The sequence below is a fragment of the Macrobrachium rosenbergii genome, chromosome 2, assembly GCF_040412425.1.
Source record: "Macrobrachium rosenbergii isolate ZJJX-2024 chromosome 2, ASM4041242v1, whole genome shotgun sequence".
Classification (NCBI taxonomy): Eukaryota; Metazoa; Arthropoda; class Malacostraca; order Decapoda; family Palaemonidae; genus Macrobrachium; species Macrobrachium rosenbergii.
Window position 1 is genome coordinate 76,238,310 of NC_089742.1, and position 25,235 is coordinate 76,263,544.

A 25,235-nucleotide genomic window follows, 5' to 3' on the forward strand; every position below is an offset into this window, starting at 1 on the left:
GAGACCTTAATCAGCTCAGTGGTCTGGTAAATCTGATTAAGGTATACTTTACCTACGCGTCACCTCCGAGTTGCTAGTACTAAACATGGCGGAAGCTCAATGGGACGCCGTGTTTAGTACTAGCCCATCGGGGATCAAAGATATCGTTTATTATAATATAGAAATATATAGAAATGGGTGTATTTAATGCTTTGATCGCCAAGGGGCTAGTACTAAACACGGCGTCCCATTGAGCTTCCGCCAAGTTTAGTACTAGCACTTCGGAGGTGACGCGTAGGTGGATACATACCGGGTTAATACCCACATTTTATTACCCGTAGATAATCGTTGTCACGCAGGGCCACGTACAGACTCTCCCGCCCACTGTCAACACATATACACGCATTTTATTAGCCATATTGATATCTTAAATTCTCGATTTCCTCACACAATATAGGCGTTGAAACCAGAGGGGAAATGAGTGGAGAATCTCTTCTTCCCTGAGGTTCTTCATTTGTTTCCCAACTTGATTTAAGTTCTTATTGTGATCTGCCATTCGGTTATATATATATAATAATGGATTTACATTGTGTTATATATGACTATATTTTCCAGATTTTCTTTGGCCATATTCACAGATTTTTTAAACCAGTTACTAGCACAAGCTTTTAGAATTCCCTACTAAGATATTTCGAAGAAGGTCTGGTTAATTCCCCAAAATCTTATGTCATTAGATATTTAACATAGTAACTGAACATAATTACCGTTGGTGATACGAAACCTTTTGCTTTTTGATATCTTATGCGTAATGAATCACAAATAGGTTAAGAAAACTTCACGAAATTAAAATAATGAATTTTACTTCTTAAGCAACTGGTGCGGTGCAAAGCGCAGTCAGGCAATCAGTGCAATGTATGTTATATTGAAAACCAGTTTAGAACTTTCAGTCATGTCCTCAGGGGCAATCAGTGTCCTCCTTGGGAACCTAGAAGCAAAGAGAAAATGGACTTCAGGAATTGTATCCCTGCCTGGTATTGTAATTAGGGTAGATGAATTCTGGTTATTGTACGAAGGATATCTTCCTCACAGTTTTGGACTTAAATGTTTTTGTTATCAAACGCACACACACACATACATACACACACATATATATACATATACATATATATTATATATATATATATATATATATATATATATATATATATATATATATATATATATATATATGTTATCACATTTGCACGTGATTCATTTATCACACTTACCACAGGTGAAAAATAAGAGACAGGGTGTAGATCCTTCGTCAGTGGCTTGGAAATAAAGTCAGAAACCAGTCTTATTTTTCACCTGTGGCAATGTGTGACACACACACACACACACACACACACACACACACACACACACACACACACACACACACATATATATATATATATATATATATATATATATATATATATATATATATATATATATATATATATATGCATAAAATGGTTCTGTTTACATTTGAAAGCTGTAACTCATTTAGATTATTGCTTTTGTCGGTAAATATACATACGCGCTCTGTGTCTATTCACCGCAGGCCTTCTCGTCATCTCCCATAATACAGTCCTGAATTCCATCGCAGAGATATTGGGTTGGAACGCAGACTCCTCCATCACACTGATAATAACCACTAGGGCAATTCACTGTTGTCACCTCTAGCTTTGCTGTGGAGTAATGGATGGATGTCTTATTGGCATTCTCGTAGTACGCCGCTAAATTAATAAAGTATTGTTTGATACGGCTTCTTAGAGGAGTTGCATACTTTGAAATTAGGCACCTTAAAACGAAAGTCAAAATGTAGGGACACCTTTGTGACGAAGTTGTAACTTGGGTCAAAAAGTTATTTCAGAGCCGCTCGATTACCATGAAAGTCTCTCTCTTTTGTAACAGTTGCCATAGCTTTGTCACAGGTAAAGGGACTCATTCTATTTTTAGTCCTACAATGAATGCTACAAATTTCAAGACCCATTTTGAAGCTTCTTTTCTTTAGCAAATATTTCGTCCTTCATTTTAAGACAGCATTAGTCATGACCCCTTTGTTCTTAAGGGCTTTTGGCCAACGAAAACGTGTGGGCGCATGTACACTCGGAAACCATAATTTCCGACCCACCTAGGTCGTGCTCCGAGTTTATGAGTGGTGCCTTTCTGGACAGCGGGCAACGCCAACTATCATGGATTGAAACACACTCGAACGCCTTTTGAACTCTTCCGGATTTTGCTTTGGCTGTTTTTTTTTTTTTTTTTTTTTTTTTTTTAATGATTTTGCTGCATATAATGCAAAGCAGTCATGGTATGATTATATAGAGAACACTGTGCTGAACACAACCTATATAATATCGAAACGAAGAAAAAATGCTGAAACTGCCGGGTTGTAGTTAGGAAAGGGGGGAGGGGGAGGGAAGGGTAGAATCTGTCCAGAAAGGCCCCGCTCATAAACTCGGAGCACGACCTAGGTGGGTCAGAGATTGTGGTTTCCAAGTGTACAGTGCAATCAAGAGCAAAGGTCTCTCTTATCGAGTACCTTTGTCAATATTCTTGTTTTCAAACACTTTCCGAGGTAAAACCTATTCCCAGTTTTCATTATTTCTTGATTCCATGTCATTTTCTAATAACGAAGTGTTTATCGTTTCGTCTCATTGCAACTTAGCTTATTTTATTACATTCTCTCAGTTCAAAGAAAACGGACTCTGGTAACAACGTATTTTTTAGCTGAACGGAATCAAAATTACTTGACATTACAAGATTAGTAGCGGTGCTGTATATAATATTAATATCAAGCGCTCTTGTTATAAATTTACAAGATTGACAGTTGAAAAGCCTCCCGAAATTGTTTTCATTTCAACGGCGTCGTCATCTTATAATAAGACAAAGATTAAACTAAATGTCGCAAATGGGAAAAACCGTTCGGATGACATTAACTGCTATTCGGCAAAGAAAAACTTGAATTTATACTTTAACTTCCTGACAAAAATGGAAAAAGGAAAACAAAAACATTGGCGGGTATAGGTTATTGTTGAATCACGCTTTCTCGTTATCAATGATCCAGCCATAAAACATCAACGAGATTACATACTTTTTCATTGAATATTTTCGATAATTTCATGATGCTTCGTTTTTATACGTCCTATTGAGGAATACTATACATACATACATATATATATACTGTATATATACTGTATATATATATATATATATATATATATATATATATATATATATATATATATATATATATATATATATATGTGTGTGTGTGTGTGTGTGTGTGTGTGTGTGTGTGTGTGTGTGTATTGCAATATCCACTCCTCTAAAAGAAAGATATTTGAGCAGATATCCTGTTCAGAAATTGGAAAGGAAATTATGAATCAGTATAATCACTGCAAATGTTATGAACCGCAACAACTATAAGCTAGAATTTCAGTGCATCGCACAGTATCCCTTACCTTACTGTGAGTATTAAATGTTGTAGCAGATCTTTGAGGTTCTGACAGTAATACCAGTGTTTATGAAATTTTATTGGTATTATCTGAAGCATCAGATTTTTCTAAATCAAGGTAACATATCAGACTTTTAAAGGAAAGACTTTTACTCACCGCAATCTGCTTCGTCATCTCCCATAATGCAGTCTGGGACTCCGTCACAAAGCCTCGCATCTGGGATGCAAACTCCTCCTTGCATTCGTAATAGCCGGTGGGACAGGTCTTTAGGCCAACTTCTTCTTGTTGCTTTGCTAGAAATTGTTAGGTGTATTTCTTGATATAAATATCTTTATAGTATGATGATTATATTGAAACATTACATGAGCTTTTATCCTAAGTATACCATGTTTTACACACACACACACACACACACACACACACACATATATATATATATATATATATATATATATATATATATATATATATATATATATATATATATATATATAATAATGTGTGTGTGTGTGTGGGTGGGTGGAAACAATGAATGCATGAGCACATGTTTTACAGAAATGAATTTCTGACTCACACCAGGAACGAACCTCGGTCTCCTGAGTGGTAGACCAAGTCGGTAGCGATGGACCTACAAAAGTCATTAAAGAAATTGGAACCTAAGTATACCTGTACCTGAATATATATATATATATATATATATATATATATATATATATATATATATATATATATATATATATATATATTATAAATAATCCATTTAAACATTTATTTCCTGATACACAATGGATGCAACTCTCAGGTCAAGAGAAAAATGTAACAGTTTTCTTCAGTAGGCTTTTATGTTTTTTTCATAGCCTTTTTTAACGGCTAAAATAGTTCACTTGGAGATAAGTGCGGAATAGGCGGTTAATATATGTTTTTAATATGTTTCTGAAGGAATTACTGAAGTTTTCTTTGAGCTTAATTTACATATCTTTCAATGAAACGTTATCTCTTTATGTACTAAAGTGAGCGAGAGAGAGAGAGAGAGAGAGAGAGAGAGAGAGAGAGAGAGAGAGAGAGAGAGAGGTGGGATCCTATGACCTGCTAATATTATATTATAACAAATTTTAACACTGTAAGGGGGTCAGTCTATCTGTCTATCTCTCTACTTCATAAAATTAGTGTTCCATTGTAAATTTCATTTTTTCTTTATTAGCTTTTTTTTCCTCCCTCTACCTTTTTCCCGTCCTTGTAATCCCGACTTTTGAAAAAATCCAACAAAATAGAGTATGCGCGCAGTTTCCCAAAGTGCTTGTACTCTCATTTCAGTTTGTTAACAGTGACGCTGCATTTTAATCAGTTGATTAGATTATCATCTAAAGACGCCAGTTCTGCGAGGACCATTTTTAAAAATTACGTTTTTCTCTTTGGAGACGAGAGTTTTACTGCTGACCTCAGCTGCTGCCTGAGATAATAACCTTGACTGGCAGCAGATGCGACGCGTTTCTCAACTCTTATCTCTGTTTAAATAAAAAAAAAAAAGTCTTCGTTAATTTAGTCGTTCAGTTCATTCTAACCTGCACGAGACATCTATGTTTCAATGAGTATGATTGAAAGACTGATAGATCTAAGTAGTAGCTCCGCGGCGGCGATTTCCTTCTAACTTGACTTTTTCTACAGTTTTTTGGTTGCTAATTATGGATTTACCTTCAATTTTTGTCGCACGAATGTAATTAACCTGTAATTAACCCCTGAAGCCCATTCAACAAGGGGTTTCCATACGAGATCTTCACAAGACAGAGCTGGGGTACGTCTGTTTGGAACGGTTCATATCCCCCCCGCCGCCCGGGCCACTACTAAAATCGGCGAAGGGACATTCCATTTGGCCGACAACAAACCAACGTACCGCCAGTATCAGAAGCCCTAAAAGTGTAGAAAAAACCAGTTTCCAAAGTAAAAACAGGCGCTGAGCTAATACTGAGAATTACCTAAAAGACTTTACTAAAATGAAAATTAACAAATTGATGTAGACACATAACGCAGATAGGACCGACACATTTCCCACTTCTCACGTTCTTGTGAAGAACCGCCCATTTTACCACCACGATTCTCCGGCTTCCAATACCTTTCTCCGACAGCAGGGCAAGAAAATAATCAGAAATGACGAAACATAAATGACGATGACGGCAAATCAATAAATAGATACGTGCAGGAATTCTAACAAGTTAAACGAATTCAAGTTTTTTTCTCAATATAAAGAATGCATTTGAAATGCCAGTTTTTTTTAGAGATTAATAAGAATGTTGATAAGTTCAAAACAAATTGTAATTTTTTTAAAGTTCAGCCTGTATGCTCATAAAGACCAGCATAAACGATAATGGTGCAGATTCCTTAAAAGCCGTAATTATTATATATATATATATATATATATATATATATATATATATATATATATATATATATATATATATATATATATATATATATATATATATTATATATATATATATATATATATATATATATATATATATATATATATATATATATATATATATATATATATATATATATATATATATATATATATATATATATATATATATATATATATATATATATATATATATATATATATGATTAAAAAGCCACAATAATATAATTGATAAATTGTATATTTTAAGACATAAAAATATACAAGAAAGGGATAAAAACGAGGAGCTTTCGACCGTTTGCGCAACGGTCTCTTCAGCCAACTTGGCTGAAGAGGACCGTTGACAGCAAACGGTCGAAAGCTCCTCGTTTTTATCCCCTTTCTTGTATATTTTTATGTCTTAAAATATGCAATTTATCAATTATATTATTGTGGCTTTTAATCATTATTTTCGATCACAATATAGTGATGCTCACAGTTATATATATATATATATATATATATATATATATATATATATATATATATATATATATATATATATATATATATATAAGTTTGATTCAGTGATATTCATTTCAGTGTGTTATTAGAATACGCTATATTCTTTTGCCACTCCACTGATCCTAGCTTTATAGAAGAAAGTTAAGGCCATGATATGAATATCAGTCAAGGCATGTTTAACTTTGATCCTAAAATTTCAGAAGAAATGTGTAAAATATTTTAATTTTAAGGGAGGCAGTAAAGTTGCATGGAAAAATGATTATCATATTTGTAAACACAGTATGGGGCCAGTAGTACTAATCAGTTTTTTCGCCCCTCCCTCCTTGCACTTGTCATTGGTAGATCTGAAGTCTCAAATGATTTTGTATGTTCATCAGTACTGTCTCTGTAGTACATACAGTATATTGTGATTTCTAACACCATGTAACAGTCTTTCGTCAGTGGCTTGGAAATAAAGTCTAACAGTCGGGACCTATACCCATCTCTTAAATTTTCACCTGTGTTAATGCGTGATAAACGAATCACGTGTTAAAATGACTAAAATCATACACGTACACACACGATTATATATCTATATATAACAAGTAAAAAATGCGCCGAAGTTTCTTCGGCGCAGTCAAGTTCTCTGTGCAGCGGCTACAGCGTATAATTAAGGCCACCGAAAATAGATCTATCTTTCGGTGGTCTCGGTACAATACTGTATAAGCCCCGGCCCATGAAACTTTAATCACAGTCCGGTAGTGGCTTATCCTATATCGTTGCCAGATGCACGATTATGGCTAACTTTAACCTTAAATAAAATAAAAACTACTGAGGCTAGAGACTGCAATTTGGTATGTTTGATGATTGGAGGGTGGATGATCATCAAACCAATTTGCAGCTCTCTAGCCTCGGTAACTTTAGATCTGAGGACGGACGGACAGACAAAGCCGGCACAATAGTTTTCTTTCACAGAAAACTAAAAAATCCAGAAATGTATTTATGCAGAAAATGTTCAGGGAACTAATCTTGCCACTCGCATATCTTTCTTCCGGCGACACCGTATCTCTGTGCCTTCACAGAGTTAATCCATACCTTCCCCCTTCCATACCCTATCAATATAATCGTCTACCCGTGTTAGATAAGGACATAGTGCCTGGCGTTGCACCAACATTTACGTTAAAAACAGAAAACCGAAAAATATGATCCTAATTATTTGACCCTAAAACTCCAACTGGCATTGTTAACAACATTTATCTTGAAGACTATAATTTGTTTAACTCAGCAAACATGGATGTCATTATGAAAACTGAAAACACGAAACGGACTTCTCCGGATGAGAGAATATCATAAAGGGTTGGTGGGATCTGCAGCCGTTATGCCTTAGAGCCACAAAGAATAAATTATTAAACATATTCTTAAACCCTCAACTATTATGTGATACATCAAGCTAACTCATGGCTCATTTACCGCGTGATCCACCGTTGCTAGGAAGCAAGCGTCAGGCTAATTAGTTGCGATGTTGTCCGGACCGGTGAATAAGTTAATGACTAATTTAAGCGACATAACAGGTCGACAGCGGGCTTTCTTGTATGTCAGACCTTGATTACTTCAGGACAATTAATATCGCTTCTTCTCCCAAACGTTAATTTTCAGACACTTTTGTTGGTCAACTTTCTGGTACAGTTCTAACAAGTTTTGTATAAATAGCGTTTACAAAAATAATTCAAATACTTTTAAGCGCCACAATCCTTTAAAAAAAATTACCAACATAAAAGGAATAGAATACAATGTAATCAATAGCAAAAGGTCTGGAAGATTTTTATAATGTGAAAATACTAGTTCAAAAACAGAAAAATATCCAGGAAATTATTTTCAAGGAGACGCGAAAATTATTCAGAGAATTAGTGTTGTTGATTAAGTTTTTATGTCTTTATACCGACGACTCTACATCTCTGTCTTCACTGTCAGGAAGGATCAAGTAATTAGACTCAGAACTTGAGGCCAAGGTCGAGCTGCAAAGAAACACCAACGCAAAAGTTAACATTACTGGCCTCAGGATGAATGGAAAGTTTATGGGCTCTAAACAACAGAATTGGCGAGCATTAAACAAGTCCTTTCGTCGCAAGCCCGAAGTACGAAAACGCATTCTTCGTGGACTGAATTTTGGCAGCTACAAAAACACGATTAGGAATTAAATAGTTAGAAACAAAAAGTCGGCAGAGGGGGAAGAGGTAAGAAGGGGGTTTATACATGGCAGCGTGTCTAGATTGTGAAGAGCGTTACTTCGGTGAAAGTGGCAAATCCTGCAAAGACGAGGAAAACAACACAAACAAAACATTAGGCACTACAATCAGTTGTCAGCAGTTGCCAAGCACTGTTGGGAAAAAGATTACACAATAAAATGGCAGAATATGAACTTCCTATACAAGAACACAAACAAAACGGCCAGACTGATTGTAGGAAATGCCTTCATAACATGCACAAACAATGTACAGTAATGGTAGGCAATACTGGAAGTGGATTTGAGGATAGCCTTTCCAGAAAAACCATGTACACAATAATAGAAAAGGGGACATGCAAAAACACCAGAGACCACATGGACAATGCATATATATACAGTATATATATATATATATATATATATATATATATATATATATATATATATATATATATATATATATATATATGTGTGTGTGTGTGTGTGTGTTTATATTAAATAGTGTAATATAACTTCAGCTTCCAAGCCGGATTTGAATTCATATGTATGTATGTATATATATATATATATATATATATATATATATATATATATATATATATATATATATATATATATATATATATAATCAGAAAGCTACAAACGTCCTTTAATATCCAATTCACTCTACCTCGGAAATAATATATTTTCATATATGTTAACGAAGGGGAATTTTTAGTTGATAATAAGTCCACCGTCCCGTGGGGTCGAACCAGCGACAGACGAGGAATCAGGACTACAGTGACGCACTAACGAAATCGGCCACAAGAGAGGTATAAGTGAATAACATCTCCCATCAACCCACCCGTCGAACTCAGGTGTTTTGCGTTTGGAGGCGATATCCACCCACCTCTGCCATGTTGACCGTGTAGTGCGTTTGTCGCACGTAGCCATATTATGACTATTTATCACATCACCGTGATTCATATACAATCAGAAAGCTACAAACGTCCTTTAATATCCAATTCACTCTACCTCGGAAATAATATATTTTCATATATGTTAACGAAGGGGAATTTTTAGTTGATAATAAGTCCACCGTCCCGTGGGGTCGAACCAGCGACAGACGAGGAATCAGGACTACAGTGACGCACTAACGAAATCGGCCACAAGAGGTATAAGTGAATAACATCTCCCATCAATCCACCCGTCGAACTCAGGTGTTTTGCGTTTGGAGACGATATCCACCCACCTCTGCCATGTTGACCGTGTAGTGCGTTTGTTTTTATAGCCATATTATGACTATTTATCACATCACCGTGATTCATATACAATCAGAAAGCTACAAACGTCCTTTAATATCAATTCACTCTACCTCGGAAATAATATATTTTCATATATGTTAACGAAGGGGAATTTTAGTTGATAATAAGTCCACCGTCCCGTGGGGTCGAACCAGCGACAGACGAGGAATCAGGACTACAGTGACGCACTAACGAAATCGGCCACAAGAGAGTATAAGTGAATAACATCTCCCATCAACCCACCCGTCGAACTCAGGTGTTTTGCGTTTGGAGACGATATCCACCCACCTCTGCCATGTTGACCGTGTAGTGCGTTTGTCGACGTAGCCATATTATGACTATTTATCACATCACCGTGATTCATATACAATCAGAAAGCTACAAACGTCCTTTAATATCCAATTCACTCTACCTCGGAAATAATATATTTTCATATATGTTAACGAAGGGGAATTTTTAGTTGATAACAAGTCCACCGTCCCGTGGGGTCGAACCAGCGACAGACGAGGAATCAGGACTACAGTGACGCACTAACTAAATCGGCCACAAGAGAGGTATAAGTGAATAACATCTCCCATCAACCCACCCGTCGAACTCAGGTGTTTTGCGTTTGGAGACGATATCCACCCACCTCTGCCATGTTGACCGTGTAGTGCGTTTGTCGCACGTAGCCATATTATGACTATTTATCACATCACCGTGATTCATATACAATCAGAAAGCTACAAACGTCCTTTAATATCCAATTCACTCTACCTCGGAAATAATATATTTTCATATATGTTAACGAAGGGGAATTTTTAGTTGATAATAAGTCCACCGTCCCGTGGGGTCGAACCAGCGACAGACGAGGAATCAGGACTACAGTGACGCACTAACGAAATCGGCCACAAGAGAGGTATAAGTGAATAACATCTCCCATCAACCCACCCGTCGAACTCAGGTGTTTTGCGTTTTGGAGACGATATCCACCCACCTCTGCCATGTTGACCGTGCAGTGCGTTTGTCGCGTAGCCATATTATGACTATTTATGACATCACCGTGATTCATATACAATCATAAAGCTACAAACGTCCTTTAATATCCAATTCACTCTACCTCGGAAATAATATATTTTCATATATATGTTAACGAAGGGGAATTTTTAGTTGATAATAAGTCCACCGTCCCGTGGGGTCGAACCAGCGACAGACGAGGAATCAGGACTACAGTGACGCACTAACGAAATCGGCCACAAGAGAGGTATAAGTGAATAACATCTCCCATCAACCCACCCGTCGAACTCAGGTGTTTGGTTTGGAGACGATATCCACCCACCTCTGCCATGTTGACCGTGTAGTGCGTTTGTCGCACGTAGCCATATTATGACTATTTATCACATCACCGTGATTCATATACAATTAGAAAGCTACAAACGCCTTTAATATCCAATTCACTCTACCTCGGAAATAATATATTTTCATATATGTTACCGAAGGGGAATTTTTAGTTGATAATAAGTCCACCGTCCCGTGGTAGAGTGAATTGGATATTAAAGGACGTTTGTAGCTTTCTGATTGTATATGAATCACGGTGATGTGATAAATAGTCATAATATGGCTACGTGCGACAAACGCACTACACGTCAACATGGCAGAGGTGGGTGAATATCGCTCCAAACGCAAAACACCTGAGTTCGACGGGTGGGTTGATGGGAGATGTTATTCACTTATACCTCTTTGTGGCCGATTTCGTAGTGCGTCACTGTAGTCCTGATTCCTGTCTGTCGCTGGTTCGACCCACGGGACGGTGGACTTATTATCAACTAAAATTCTTCGTTAACATATATGAAAATATATTATTTCAAGAGTGTAGAGTGAATTGGATATTAAAGGGACGTTTGTAGCTTTCTGATTGTATATGAATCATGGTGATGTGATAAATAGTCATATATATATATATATATATATATATATATATATATATATATATATATATATATATATATATATATATATATATATATATATATATATATATATATATATATATATATATATATATATATATATATATATATATATATATATATATATATATATATATATATATATATATATATATATATATATATATATATATATATATATATATATATATATATATATATATATATATATATATATATATATATATATATATATATATATATATATATATATATATATATATATATATATATATATATATATATGTGTGTGTGTGTGTGTGTGTGTATGTGTGTGTGCATGTATATATATTGTAACATGTCATTGTTATTTACAACAGCACGTGAAAGCTCCATGTGCTTAAAACTAACTCTAAATTAAAACATAATATAAAATACGGTGAGACAAAACAAGACCACCCAGATTGAGGAACAGGGAAGCAGTAAAAACACCCCTAGACATTAACGCTAGCTAAATCCTCGCAGTCTCGATGAAGAAACTTCACCTCCTCTCAATTTGCCTATTATCCCGCTTTTGTCTGCCTTTAATTTCCCTTGGGTACTGTCGTTCCATCTACAGCGCCTGCATTTGTGGATGTCAACAAGACGTGGGGTGAAAAGTCGGCACATTAATGGACATTCATCCACATGGGACTAAGACTGGAAGGCAGGAATGAAAAACTATATAAATGACAGGTCAGGGGTCATGCAGTTGTTAGTTCATTACCAGCCAGACTCAGAGCAGAATCGTTGGTAGGTCGGTCCCCGACTAACCCCCACTGTGTAGTCCATCTTTGTTGTGCTAACATAGTCCCACCAAAAATCCCTTTGCTTAATTACAAAGTCTTGTCTACACATCAAGACAACACATCCTGCGGGAAAAGGTACAATTGGATTTGGAGTTTGTTACGACGCCCAATCTTCCACTATAATTTTCATGCTCTCTAATATGCATGCCCCTTGGATTCCTGAGACAAATAAGTGAAGTGGTTAATGTTTTCATTCAAGTAACATAAGCATACTCATGCAGTTTACTATTCTTAATTGCTTCCCTCTCAGCTTTCAGCGTTCCCAAAGTGAAAGTGTTTTCCTTGTGAACCAAGTGACAGTGAGTTTGTCTTGCAGAATTGGCGATTGTGATGCTGTGTGCCTACCTGCTTTTCCACAGTGCCAATTCCTGATCTTCCGATGTGGAAGATTCCTTCAAGATTAATATCTGAAGATTTATATGCTGCCACAGCAAGAGTTCCTGTATATTTGATTAATTTTAGAGGTTCTACACCTTGGTGTGATTATTTTCAAAGTAAGATTAATTCTGTATCTGAGAAGTTTCATCATTGATTGTAACTTATTTTGCTATTGGCACTAGTTGATTTGTGAACTGACGTAAGAGCAGTGCCAAGGAACTGGTGAGGAGCTCCTGTGTAATATCCTGATCTATGTAATTATAAGCTAATTAGTGAAAACCTGCTTTTTCCTTAAATTCCATTTACATTTACTGTTAACTTACTTCTTTTTATGTGTGTGGCCAAATTGGTCAGATGTCATTCAAATTGTGATTAGAGCTAGATATACGTTCCTCGTCCACGCTCGTAAATATATATATATATATATATATATATATATATATGAATATATATGTATATATTATTATTATATATATATATATTATATATATATATGAATATATATGTATATGTTATATATATGTGTATATATGTATACATATGTATATATATATACATATATATATATATATATATATATATATATATATATATATATATATATATATATATTTATATATCTGTATATACAGTATATATGCATATATATGTGTATATGTATATGTATATATATATATATATTATATATATGTATATATATATATATATATATATATATATATATATATATATATATATATATATATATATATATATATATATATATATATATATATAATTTCTATGATATTGCTTTCAAGTTGTTGATCTCTTATGATATAAATACACCATCTGTTTTGAAAATTTTCAGTTTTCGTATCTTTTTTAACTCAATACAAGTATTTTAGAAATGCCACATTTCTCTCAGAAGAGTCCCAGTTATAATCTGCGGCTTTTGAGCTTGAGCTAAAGTCAGTGATACTGATATAAGAATTCTTTTGCTTATCCTTATTTTGAATTTTACCAACAGATCGCTAAAGATATATATATATACATATATATATATATATATATATATATATATATATATATATATATATATATATATATATATATATATATATTTATATATCTGTATATACAGTATATATGCATATATATGTGTATATGTATATGTATATATATATATATTATATATATGTATATATATATATATATATATATATATATATATATATATATATATATATATATATATATATATATATATATATATATATAAATTTCTATGATATTGCTTTCAAGTTGTTGATCTCTTATGATATAAATACACCATCTGTTTTGAAAATTTTCAGTTTTCGTATCTTTTTAACTCAATACAAGTATTTTAGAAATGCCACATTTCTCTCAGAAGAGTCCCAGTTATAATCTGCGGCTTTTGAGCTTGAGCTAAAGTCAGTGATACTGATATAAGAATTCTTTTGCTTATCCTTATTTTGAATTTTACCAACAGATCGCTAAAGATTCCAGGAATTCCACAAAAGAATTCTCCGTTTAAGGAGACGTCTGATTGTTGTTTAGAAAAAACAAGTAAAACATGCGTCGAAGTTTCTTCAACGCAATCGAGTTTTCTGTACAGCCGCTACAGTGTATAATCAAAGTCACCGAAAATACATCTATCTTTCGGTGGTCTCAGTATAATGCTGTATGAGACGCGGCCGATGCAACTTTAACCACGGGCCAGCGGTGTCCTATCCTATACCGTAGCCAGAAGCACAATTATGGCTAAATTTAACCTTAAATAAAGTAAAAACTAATGCGGCTAGAGGCCTACAATTTGGTATGTTTGATGATCGGACGGTGGATGATCAACATACCAATTTGCAGCCCTCTAGCCTTAGTAGTTTTTAAGATCTGAGGGCAGACAGAAAAAGTGCGAATAGAAAAAAGTGCAGACGAGCAAAGGTAGCATATGAATGTGTGTGTATTTTGAGCATAACTCTGAAGCACATTGAGCAATTTCAACAAAACCTGATTTACATATGATTTACTATCTGGGAAAGAATGCCATGGGGTAAGACATCACTAGCACCAAAGCAGGTGGGGATGGGATGGGGGTGACATAAAAAAATAACCGAAAACGACAGATATTAGTGTCTAATCCATAGTTTTCGAGGTCACTGAGATGAATAGTGATACTCCCAATTCTCTTCAAGTCCAAGATCAGCCCCAATAGGAAGGGGGTGGTGAGAAGGGGTGAGAAGGGGGTGACATGTAAAAATAACTGAAAACAACAGATATTAGTGTCTAATCCATAGTTTTTGATGTCATTGAGATGAATAGTGAGAACTCTGATGCCCTTCAAGTCCAAACTCAGCCCCAATAGGAAGGGGGGCTGAGAAAGGGTGGGAAGGGGGTGATACATAAAAATAAATGAAAAGACAGATGTTAGTGTCTAATCCACAGTTTTTGGGGTCATTGAGATGAATATTGAAACTCCCAACACCCTTTAAGTCCAAGTTCAACCCTGATAGGAAGGGGGGTGAGAACGGGTGAAAAATAAAATGTTAAAAATAACAGATATTAGGGTCTAATCCATAGTTTTCGAGGTTGCTGAGATGAATTGTGACACTCCCAATGCCCTATAAGTCCAATTTCAGCCCCAGTAGGAACAGGGAGTGAGAAGGGGGTGAAATATAAAATGTCAAAAATAATGGACAATGTAATTGAAGCAACTATCTTAACAGGAAAGGGAGAGTGAGAGAAAGAGGGAGTGAGAGGGAGAGGAGGTACAAGAGAGAGAGAGAGAGAGAGAGAGTTAAGAGAGTTTGTCATTCAGAGTTTTCTAGGCAGAGCCAGGTTGCTCAGCTGGTATATATATATATATATAATATATATATATATATATATATAGTTTATATATGTATATATATATATATATATATATATATATATATATATATATATATATATATATATATATATATATATATATATATATATATATATATATATATATACATATATACATATATATACATATATATATATATATATATATATATATATATATATATATATATATATATATATATATATATATATATATATATATATATATATATATATATATATATATATATATATATATATATATATATATATATATATATATATATATATATATATAAGGTAATTTTTTACTCTGTAAAAACTGAAATCTGGCATATGCTTTCCGTGGCCTTAAGTTAATTTTTCCACTTCTATGCTTAGTTGAAAATTGGGACATTGACATTTTTAAATTAGATAAAACTTTAGCCCAAATTAACTTCATCAAAACTACGAAAGCCTGCTTTTTATCGTCATAACTTTTTACTCTGTAAAAACTGAAATCACTTTCATCCTTAAGTTAATTTTTCCACTTCTATGAAGTTAAAAATGGGACATTTTATTTAAATTAGATAAAACTTTTAGCCCAATATCACTCCTCAACTTCAGATCACTAAAAGCCTGCTTTTTATCAAAATTATTCAGATCCTAATCTAGTCAAATTTAATATTTCTATAAATTTAATATTTCTGAAAAAAGTGATTAGAGAATCCAACGAAACAAGAATGAGTTTTCAGGAAATAACTCAGTAACTGTGGCGGTTTTGACTGCTCTCCTCTGGGAGGAGGAAACGAGGGGTAGTATTACTCTGTCCCCGTCCGTGAGCTTAAAATCGTACTTGTTAATTCTTGGATAATTCATGCAGCGCATGAACGTAAACTTGTCTATAATTAGGGAATTATTATTATTTTTATTATTATTATTATTATTATTATTTTATTTTTTCCATCGTATTCGACTGGGTGGTTTTTATAGTGTGGGGTTCTGGGTTGCACCCTGCCTCCTAGGAGTCCACTTTGCTCACTATGTGCACTGTTTCTAGTTGCACACTCTTCTGCATGAGTCCTGGAGCTACTTCGACATCTAGTTTTTCCAGATTCCTTTTCAGGGATCTTGGGATTGTGCCTAGTGTTCCTATGATTATGGGTACAATTTCCACTGGCATATCCCATATCCTTCTTATTTCTATTTTCAGGTCTTGATACTTATCAGTTTTTCTCTTTCTTTCTCATCTACTCTGTGAGTGATACTTTCTTCTTGATTTTGTCAATCAATGTCACGTCAGATCTTTGCCTGATCATTTTCTATCACTCCCTCAGGTTGGTGTTCGTACCACTTGTTACTGCAAGCTAGCTGGTGTTTCTTGCACAGGCTCCAGTGGAGGACTTTTGCTACTGAATCATGCCTCTTTTTGTACTGGTTCTGTGCAAGTGCCGGACATTCGCTTGCTATGTGGTTTATGGTCTTGTCTTTCATATTGCACTTTCTGCATATGGATGAAATGTTATTTCCATCTACTGTTCTTTGGACATATCTGGTTCTTAGGACATGATCTTGTGCCACTGTTAGCATTTCTTCTGTTTCCTTCTTGAGTTCTCCCCTCTGTAGCCATTGCCATGTTTCACTGTTGGCCAGTTCTTTAGTCTGTGCATTGGTTTGCTGTGCCATTCCTCTGTTCTGTTTTTCATTCTCCTGTCTCTGTATATTTCTGGATCTTTGTCTGCTTTTATCAGTCCTTCCCATGCACTCCTTAGCCATTTGTCTTCACTGGTTTTCAGATATTGCCCCAGTGCTCTGCTCTTGATATTGACATAGTCCTATATGCTTAGTAGCCCTCTCCCCCCTTCCTTTTGTGTTATGTATAATCTGTCTGTATTTGCTCTTGGATGTAGTGCTTGTGTATTGTCATGTTTTTCCTAGTTTTCTGGTCTATGCTGCAGAGTTCAGCCTTTGTCCACTCCTCTCCATTGGTACTGCCTATGTGTTTATGGCTTTCATCATGTTTCTGGCGTTGAGTTTCGACTTGAGTATCATCTTAAGTCTCTGCATATATTCTTTTCTGATCATGTCCTTCATCTCTTGGTGTTTTATATCCTCTCCTATTATTCCCAGGTATTTGTATCCTGTCTCATCTACAGTATGTTTGATGCTATTCCCATCTGGTAGCTTTATCCCTTCAGTCCTTGTCACTTTGCCTTTTTGTATTTTGACCAAGGTGCATTTTCTATTCCAAACTCCATACAGCTTGATGTCGTCAATGAACATCAGATGGTTAATTCTGTTCCCTCCTTTCTTGAGTTGGTACCCAGCATCCATCTTCTGCAGTACTTTTGTTGTGGGAATCATGGCTACTACGAAGAGTAGTGGGGACAGTGAGTCACCTTGAAAGATCCCTCTTCTGATGTTAACCTCTGATAGTCTTATCCCAGAGATTGTAAGTACTGTATTCCAGTTGCACATTGTATTTTTCCTCTGCCCCATATACTTTCAGGCATTCTATGTAGTCAATCCATGCCATGCTTAGGTTGGTTCTCCTTTTCTTACTATTGTTCATTGCCATTTTGTCTATCAAGAGCTGGTCTTTTGTGCCCCTACACTTCCTTCTGCAGCCTTTCTGTTGGTAGGGGATGGTGTTTGTATCCTCTAGGTAGCTGTATAGCCTTTCACTGATGATACCTGTCAGTAACTTCCACATTACTGGTAGGCAGGTGATAGGCCTGTAGTTACTTGCTATAATTTCCCTTGTTTTTGTCTTTCTGTACTAAGGATGTTCTCCCAGTGGTCATCCATTTGGGCAGACAGTGATTTGTGAGACAATGCTGGTGTTGTTCTGCTATTCATGGGTGTAGGGCAGGGTTTTCAACCTTTTCTCCCCACGCCATTTTGGTGTTGTTCACTTTGTATAAAGTAGAAAACAAAACAAACACAGAAAAACATTCCATTGTGTATATTTGCAAGTGTTCTGAAGGGCATAACCAACAATTTGTAAACACAAAGAAGTTAAAAATAAAGAAAATTGTTGATAATTATTTACCTGTGGCTATGCCAGTGGGCAGCCAGGCCCTCCAACACCCGTGGAGAGCTTGACATCCAGTATCCATGGACTTCTCCGGGGACCTGGGGCTTTCTGGTTGGGAATTTTCTTTAGTTGGTGTCTGACTGTGTCTGTCGTGATCTCGGTGAATCTTTATTTTATTCTCCCCATTTCTTCTGCCTTGACTTTCTGGAGCCATGTTGCATGTTTGTTGTGTGATACCGGATTGCTCCATATGTTTTCCCAGAGTCTCTTACTTGGTTTGGCTGTATAGTCTTTTCTGGTTGGTTCTGAAGAGTTTGTTCTGTTGGTATCCTTTAATCCATGTTCATTTACCTTTGGATCTTATGTGCTTTGGCTTTAAGCCTCTGTTTTATATCTTCTATTGTATTCTTTAGTCCCTTCTCCTGTACTTTGTATTTCTCATTCAGTTCCTCTCTTGTTTTCTTGCTTCTCAGCCTCTTTTCTGCCATCTCTTTCAGTTTACTCAAGTCAGATCTCATTGCCATAATTTGTTTTTCCAGGTGTCTTTTCCAAGACAGTCGCTGTTTTGGTTTCCTTTGGGTTGGTTGTGATGGTGGTGTTGGTGTTTGTATCCCCATGAGTTCTACTACTAGTCTTGCTCCTGCATATGCCAGGTTATTTGTCTCTGTGATGCTGGTGGTGTGTATTAGTCTTATTATTTCATTAACTTCACTTGTTTTCATGTTTAGTTTCTATGTGTTGTAGGCTTTCATGGAGGGGATCTTTGTTCTTTCTGTATCTGGCTTCATCCATTGTCTGATCTTTTCCACCCATTCCGACCTCTCTGTTACATCTTCAGTGTTTCCACGTGTGCAGTTGTTTGGTAGCTCATCATTCCTGTCGTCTTCTGTGGCACCATCTCTTAGTTCGTCTTCTCGTCCTTCATTGCTGGACATTGTTTCTCTGTCCAGTTCCTCTCTTTCTGTTGCAGAGAGCCAATTGTTTTTCTTTATGTTCCTTACTTGGTTTGCCAGCCTCTGTTCTGTCTGAGGGGTGTTATTCTCTCATTCCAGATGATGACCAATCTTCTTTTGTATCCTCTTTCTGTCGGGTTACTTCTGATGTAGCATCTCCATATTTCCTTATTTTCATCTCTAGTCCACTTCTTCTGGTTTGTCTCTGTAACTCCAGTCTCTGGTTGCTGGTTACTGCTGTTGTGATGGTCAGTTGCTGGATGGTGACCTTCAAGTACCTGACCGTCCTCCCCGTCAATTGGGTGGCATACCTGGCTGCCGGACGAAGCTCCTCTGTTGCCAGAGGTTCCATTTATGTCGTTGTCATTTAAGCTTTAATTTCTTTCCATCATTGCTGAGTTTTGCTGTTTAACCCATAGCTGGACCCTACCCCAACGGGAATAGGTACTCATTTACAGCTGAGTAAACTGAGGAAATTGTGGTAAAGATCCTTTCTGAAGGAATCAACGCCGAGGAGAGCAGTCACCCATCCAACGACTGACCAGCCCCAATGTTGCTTAACCAGTCCATCGATGAGCTAAACCACTCTGCCACGGTGCCCATTTATTATTATTATTATTATTATTATTATTATTATTATTATTATTATTATTATTATTATTATTATTTTAGTAGATAAAACACATTCACATGGAACAAGAACAAAGGGGCCATTGACTTGAAGTACAGGCTTCCAAGGAATATTGGTTTCAACCTCCTACCACAAACCCCATGATGCAGCAGTAACTGATCATGATACAGAGCCAGTGATTTTTAATCGCCCTGGGAGAGACGCGAACCAGTGACATCTGAGTGGCATGGTACGACACTAACCACTATGTTATTTTTAAAGCAACAAAGTCTTTGTAAGACAGCTATGTAATGAACAAAAATATTTGCTCTTCTTAGTACAATTACATTAAGGTATTCAATCAATGCTCCTTTATAGGTAAGTAAATCATAAAGCTCGATTTATGGCCATTTACATGAAGAAGAAATAAGTCTAAACTCAAAGAATATAAGAAAAAACAGTGAGATATTGCTGAATATTGTGTCAAGAGTATGAAAATCAATGTCCATCAACAGAGTAACAAAACTTATTATTTCATTGCCTTTTTAATGTATATAAATCTGAAGTAGACAATATTTGTAATTGTATAATTACCACATAAAAACTGAAAACAAAAACTAATTTGAAAACCCAACCTTAACGTCTACCCGTAGGGGCTAGTGCCGTAACTGCACCTCATGCGGTGCACTCTGGGCACATTACTTAAACTTTTATCCAGCGTGCCTTCGGCCCCTAGCTGCAACTCCTATCGTTCTTTTTACTGTGCCTCTTTTCTTATTCTCTTTCTTCCATCTTACTTTCCACCCTCTCCTAACAATTGATTTATAGTGCAACTGCGAGATTTTCCTCCTGTTACACCTTTCAAACCTACTTACTGTCAATTTCCATTTCAGCGCTGAGTGACCTCATAGGTCTCAGTGCTTGGACTTTGGCGTAAATTCTATATTCCGTTCAGTTCTAACCTTAATGTCACTAACCTCGCGTTGAGAAGAGCCTAAAATCATGACTTTGAAAGAACAGTTTCATTCCGATTTCAGAATAAGTGCGATCGATCTGTGTCCGCATGAAGCATTTACGTAATAAGGTTTGGAACTTGTACCAGTTTGTTGACATAAAAAACACCGTGCGTAAAAGTCTCCCATCTTTACTTTTCTTTTTCGTAATCATAAAAACCCAGTTTTCTGTTTTTTTTTTTTACTAAATTTTCAGGAACAGCTATTCTTTGAATTTTGATAACTATTCATTATTTATTCCACGATTTATGTAAATTATCTCCATGTACTTTTTTGGTTAATTATTATTATTATTCAGTAGTTGAACCCTGTTCATGTGGAACAAGCCCACGGGGCCCACTGACTTGAAATTCAAGCTTCCGAAGAATATGGTGTCCATTAGGAAGAAGTAAGAGGAAGTAAAGGGAAATACAGAAAGAAGAGATCTCACTAATTAAAAAAGAGAAAACAATAAATTAATAAATCGATCAAGTGAGATAAGTAGAAAAGATGAAATGGATAAAAACAAAAACACCTTAATAATGGCTACCTCTCTTGAAGAACTACCTCCTCGATGTAGTTACAGAAGTTAGTTCTGGGATGGTTCCCTGCGCAGAAGGATGGCAAATACGTTTAATCAGTTATGAACTTTGAAAACTGTTCGCTGAGCACATCCTAGCAACCAGTGCCGGTGTAGTATAAAAATTATCCAAAAAAAAAGGGGGGGGGGCCGCCTCTCATAAGGTGTTAGCATTAAAGAAAAACTGTTAGTGATTTTCCTAAATCACTATCAGTACAGTGACAGAGACCTGATGTGATCTGTCGACCAAAGAGGTAACGTGCTATAAATAATGTTACTTTTCCGTCCATATTTCATTAACTAGTAACATAACAATTGTTTGTTTTGCACACTGGCGGATCCAGAAAAATTCCAGTGGGCCACCAATTTTCATATTATACCTATATATATATACTGTATATATATATATATATATTATATATATATATATATATATATATATATATATATATATATATATATATATATATATATATATATATATATATATATATATATATATATATATATATATATATATATATATATTTCTTATAAATGATTTTTATATATTTTCCACATTTTTATATTTCTTTAAATGATTTTTTATTTTTCTTTTTATTTATTTATGTTATTATTATCTAAATCTTCAATATTATTATTTTATTATTTTTCATGGGGGGGACGTGCCCAGGTGACCCCCCCGGATCCGCTAGTGGTTTTGCATCATCTCGGTGCTTTGACTTAAGTCGGAAGGTTCATACCAAGTCTCTTAATCCCTGTAACTTCTTGCCATGAAAAAGGTCGCCTTAATGCACTGGAAAATAATTGTCAGAGCAATGACTTATTCAGCGAGAAAACTGCCAGAGTGCAGGAAATTAATATCGTTTCTTTAATTACGTTTGTCTTTAGCAACATTTCATTTGTTTTCACGCAGGTTATGGTAAATATCTGACATCAGAATTCATCTTCTGGCCCAACGGTTTGTGCAATTGACTTTATGCAAGCTATATTTCAAATAAAACCGAAATGATACATCTGGATAAGAAGCATCTTTCATCAAATTTGTCTCTGGTCATATGAACCTAAGTATAATGGAATAATAAGAATAATCATTGAGACAGTGAAGGAAAACACTTTTAAAAAGAGTAACCTACCGAAAACTACACCAACAACAAGCAGTAAAAGCAAGGGACGATGCATCTTGAAAAACTGGAGTTACTGGTCGAAGTCTTGTAGATAACGGAGAGCGTCCTGCTGATAAGGAGAGAACCTCAAAACAGACTGGGGCGTCCTTCGCGTTGTGTTTATATAAGCATCACAGTGGTCAAGATAAAGTCCGATGTTTTTTCATTCAGTTTTTGTTGTTATCTACACCTACTGTAGCTATTTCCGAGTTATTGCGTCATTTTTAACTCATACTAGATACTCAGCTGTACGTGTGTGATAGTTTTCACAAGCAAAATTTGCACTTTCATCACACACGTGTATGTATATATATATATATATATATATATATATATATATATATATATATATATATATATATATATATGTGTGTGTGTGTGTGTGTGTGTGTGTGTGTGTATATACATATATATATATATATATATATATATATATATATATATATATATATATATATACATGTATGTATAAATATATATATATGTGTATATGTATATATAAATATATATGTGTATATATATATATATATATATATATATATATATATATATATATATATATATATATATATCAAGGTAAAACAAAATATATATAATTATATATATATTATATATATATATGTATATATATATATATATATATATATATATATATATATATATATATATATATATATATATATATATATATATATATATATATATATATATATATATATATATATACTGTATATACGTACATACATACCAGGGAAGGAAATATCCTCGTGTTCCTTTTAAGGCAAGTAAACTTATACATATCGATACGCACGGGCTTATTATCTGGTGCCTTCTTTTTTTTTTTTTTTTTTTTTTTAAGTACATAGAAATATCCTTGCACTTTTGACGACGCCGTCACAGACACACTGAACTGGTGGCAACACGGACTGTCAAGAAAGAAGGAAGAAAAAGCGATATCATCAGTGCTTGTGAAAGATTTTGACAAAGCGCCCAGCTGTCGACGAAAGTATTTTCTCTAATTGCACCTGGTGGCTTCTCACACGGGAGTGACGAAATCTTTTTGGGGTATATTTTCGAATTCGTTGCAGTGCTGTACTTGATAAAAAATGGGCATCGTCAATAAAAAGGAAGATTTAAATGGGGGCGCACTGGGTAGGCTGTTGGCTAACATCGGAAAGGTAAAATGGATCAAGATAGGATAGATCTGTTAAACTGCAGAAATATGAAATAGCTGGAATGAAAACAAATATGCAAAAAAAGAAAAGAAAGAAAACGGGAAGAGGAAAGCGGAACCAAGAGGATTAGAGTAGTAGGTTTATTTACTTATTTCAGGAACAATAAGTTATTTTTCATCGTAGCGCAATAGCTTATGAAATACTCTTGCTTGAATACAAATAAATGCTTACACCCGAAGTTATGTGTATATAGCTGTCTATCTGTCTATGATATATATATATAAATATATATATATATATATATATATATATATATATATATATATATATATATATATATATATATATATATATATATATATATATATATATACATATACTGTACAGGGTGTCCATAAGGTCTCTTTACCATTTAAAAATATATTACAAAAAGCAAATGAACAGACAAATATGTGGAAATTATTACAAAATGAGGAACAGATATTGAATTTTTTTTTTTTGCCTCATTTAATACGCCTCTATATGGGCATCATTAGTTGCACAAAGCACATCAAGACGGTACTCGATTTCTTGCCATGTTCGCTGTAGCATAGCTTCATCAATGGTGGCAATGGCATCAGTGATCTTTTGCTTGAGATCAGTGATGTCCTGTATCTTTATTCAATACACGATATCTTATAACATAACCCCATCGAAAGAAGTCCAGGAGAGTGATATTTGGTGAACAAGGTGGCCAAGGAATTGGATTATCCATTCCAATTCACCGGTCTGGAAATGTTTGATTTAAGAACCCATGAACTTGCAGTCCCCAATGTGGTGGTGCATCATCTTGCTGGAAAATG

General features: G+C 34.9%; 1 long non-coding RNA gene across 1 annotated transcript; it reads right to left on the reverse strand.

Moving 5' to 3' along the window:
* Positions 1-822: 822 nt before the first annotated feature.
* On the reverse strand, positions 823-23,347 carry LOC136849990 (uncharacterized). The gene is made up of 4 exons (XR_010856499.1): positions 23,189-23,347; positions 3,624-3,760; positions 1,544-1,694; positions 823-964 (listed from the first exon to the last, which is right to left on the reverse strand). It is a non-coding gene; the product is annotated as an uncharacterized lncRNA (long non-coding RNA).
* Between the last annotated feature and the right edge of the window lie 1,888 nt (positions 23,348-25,235).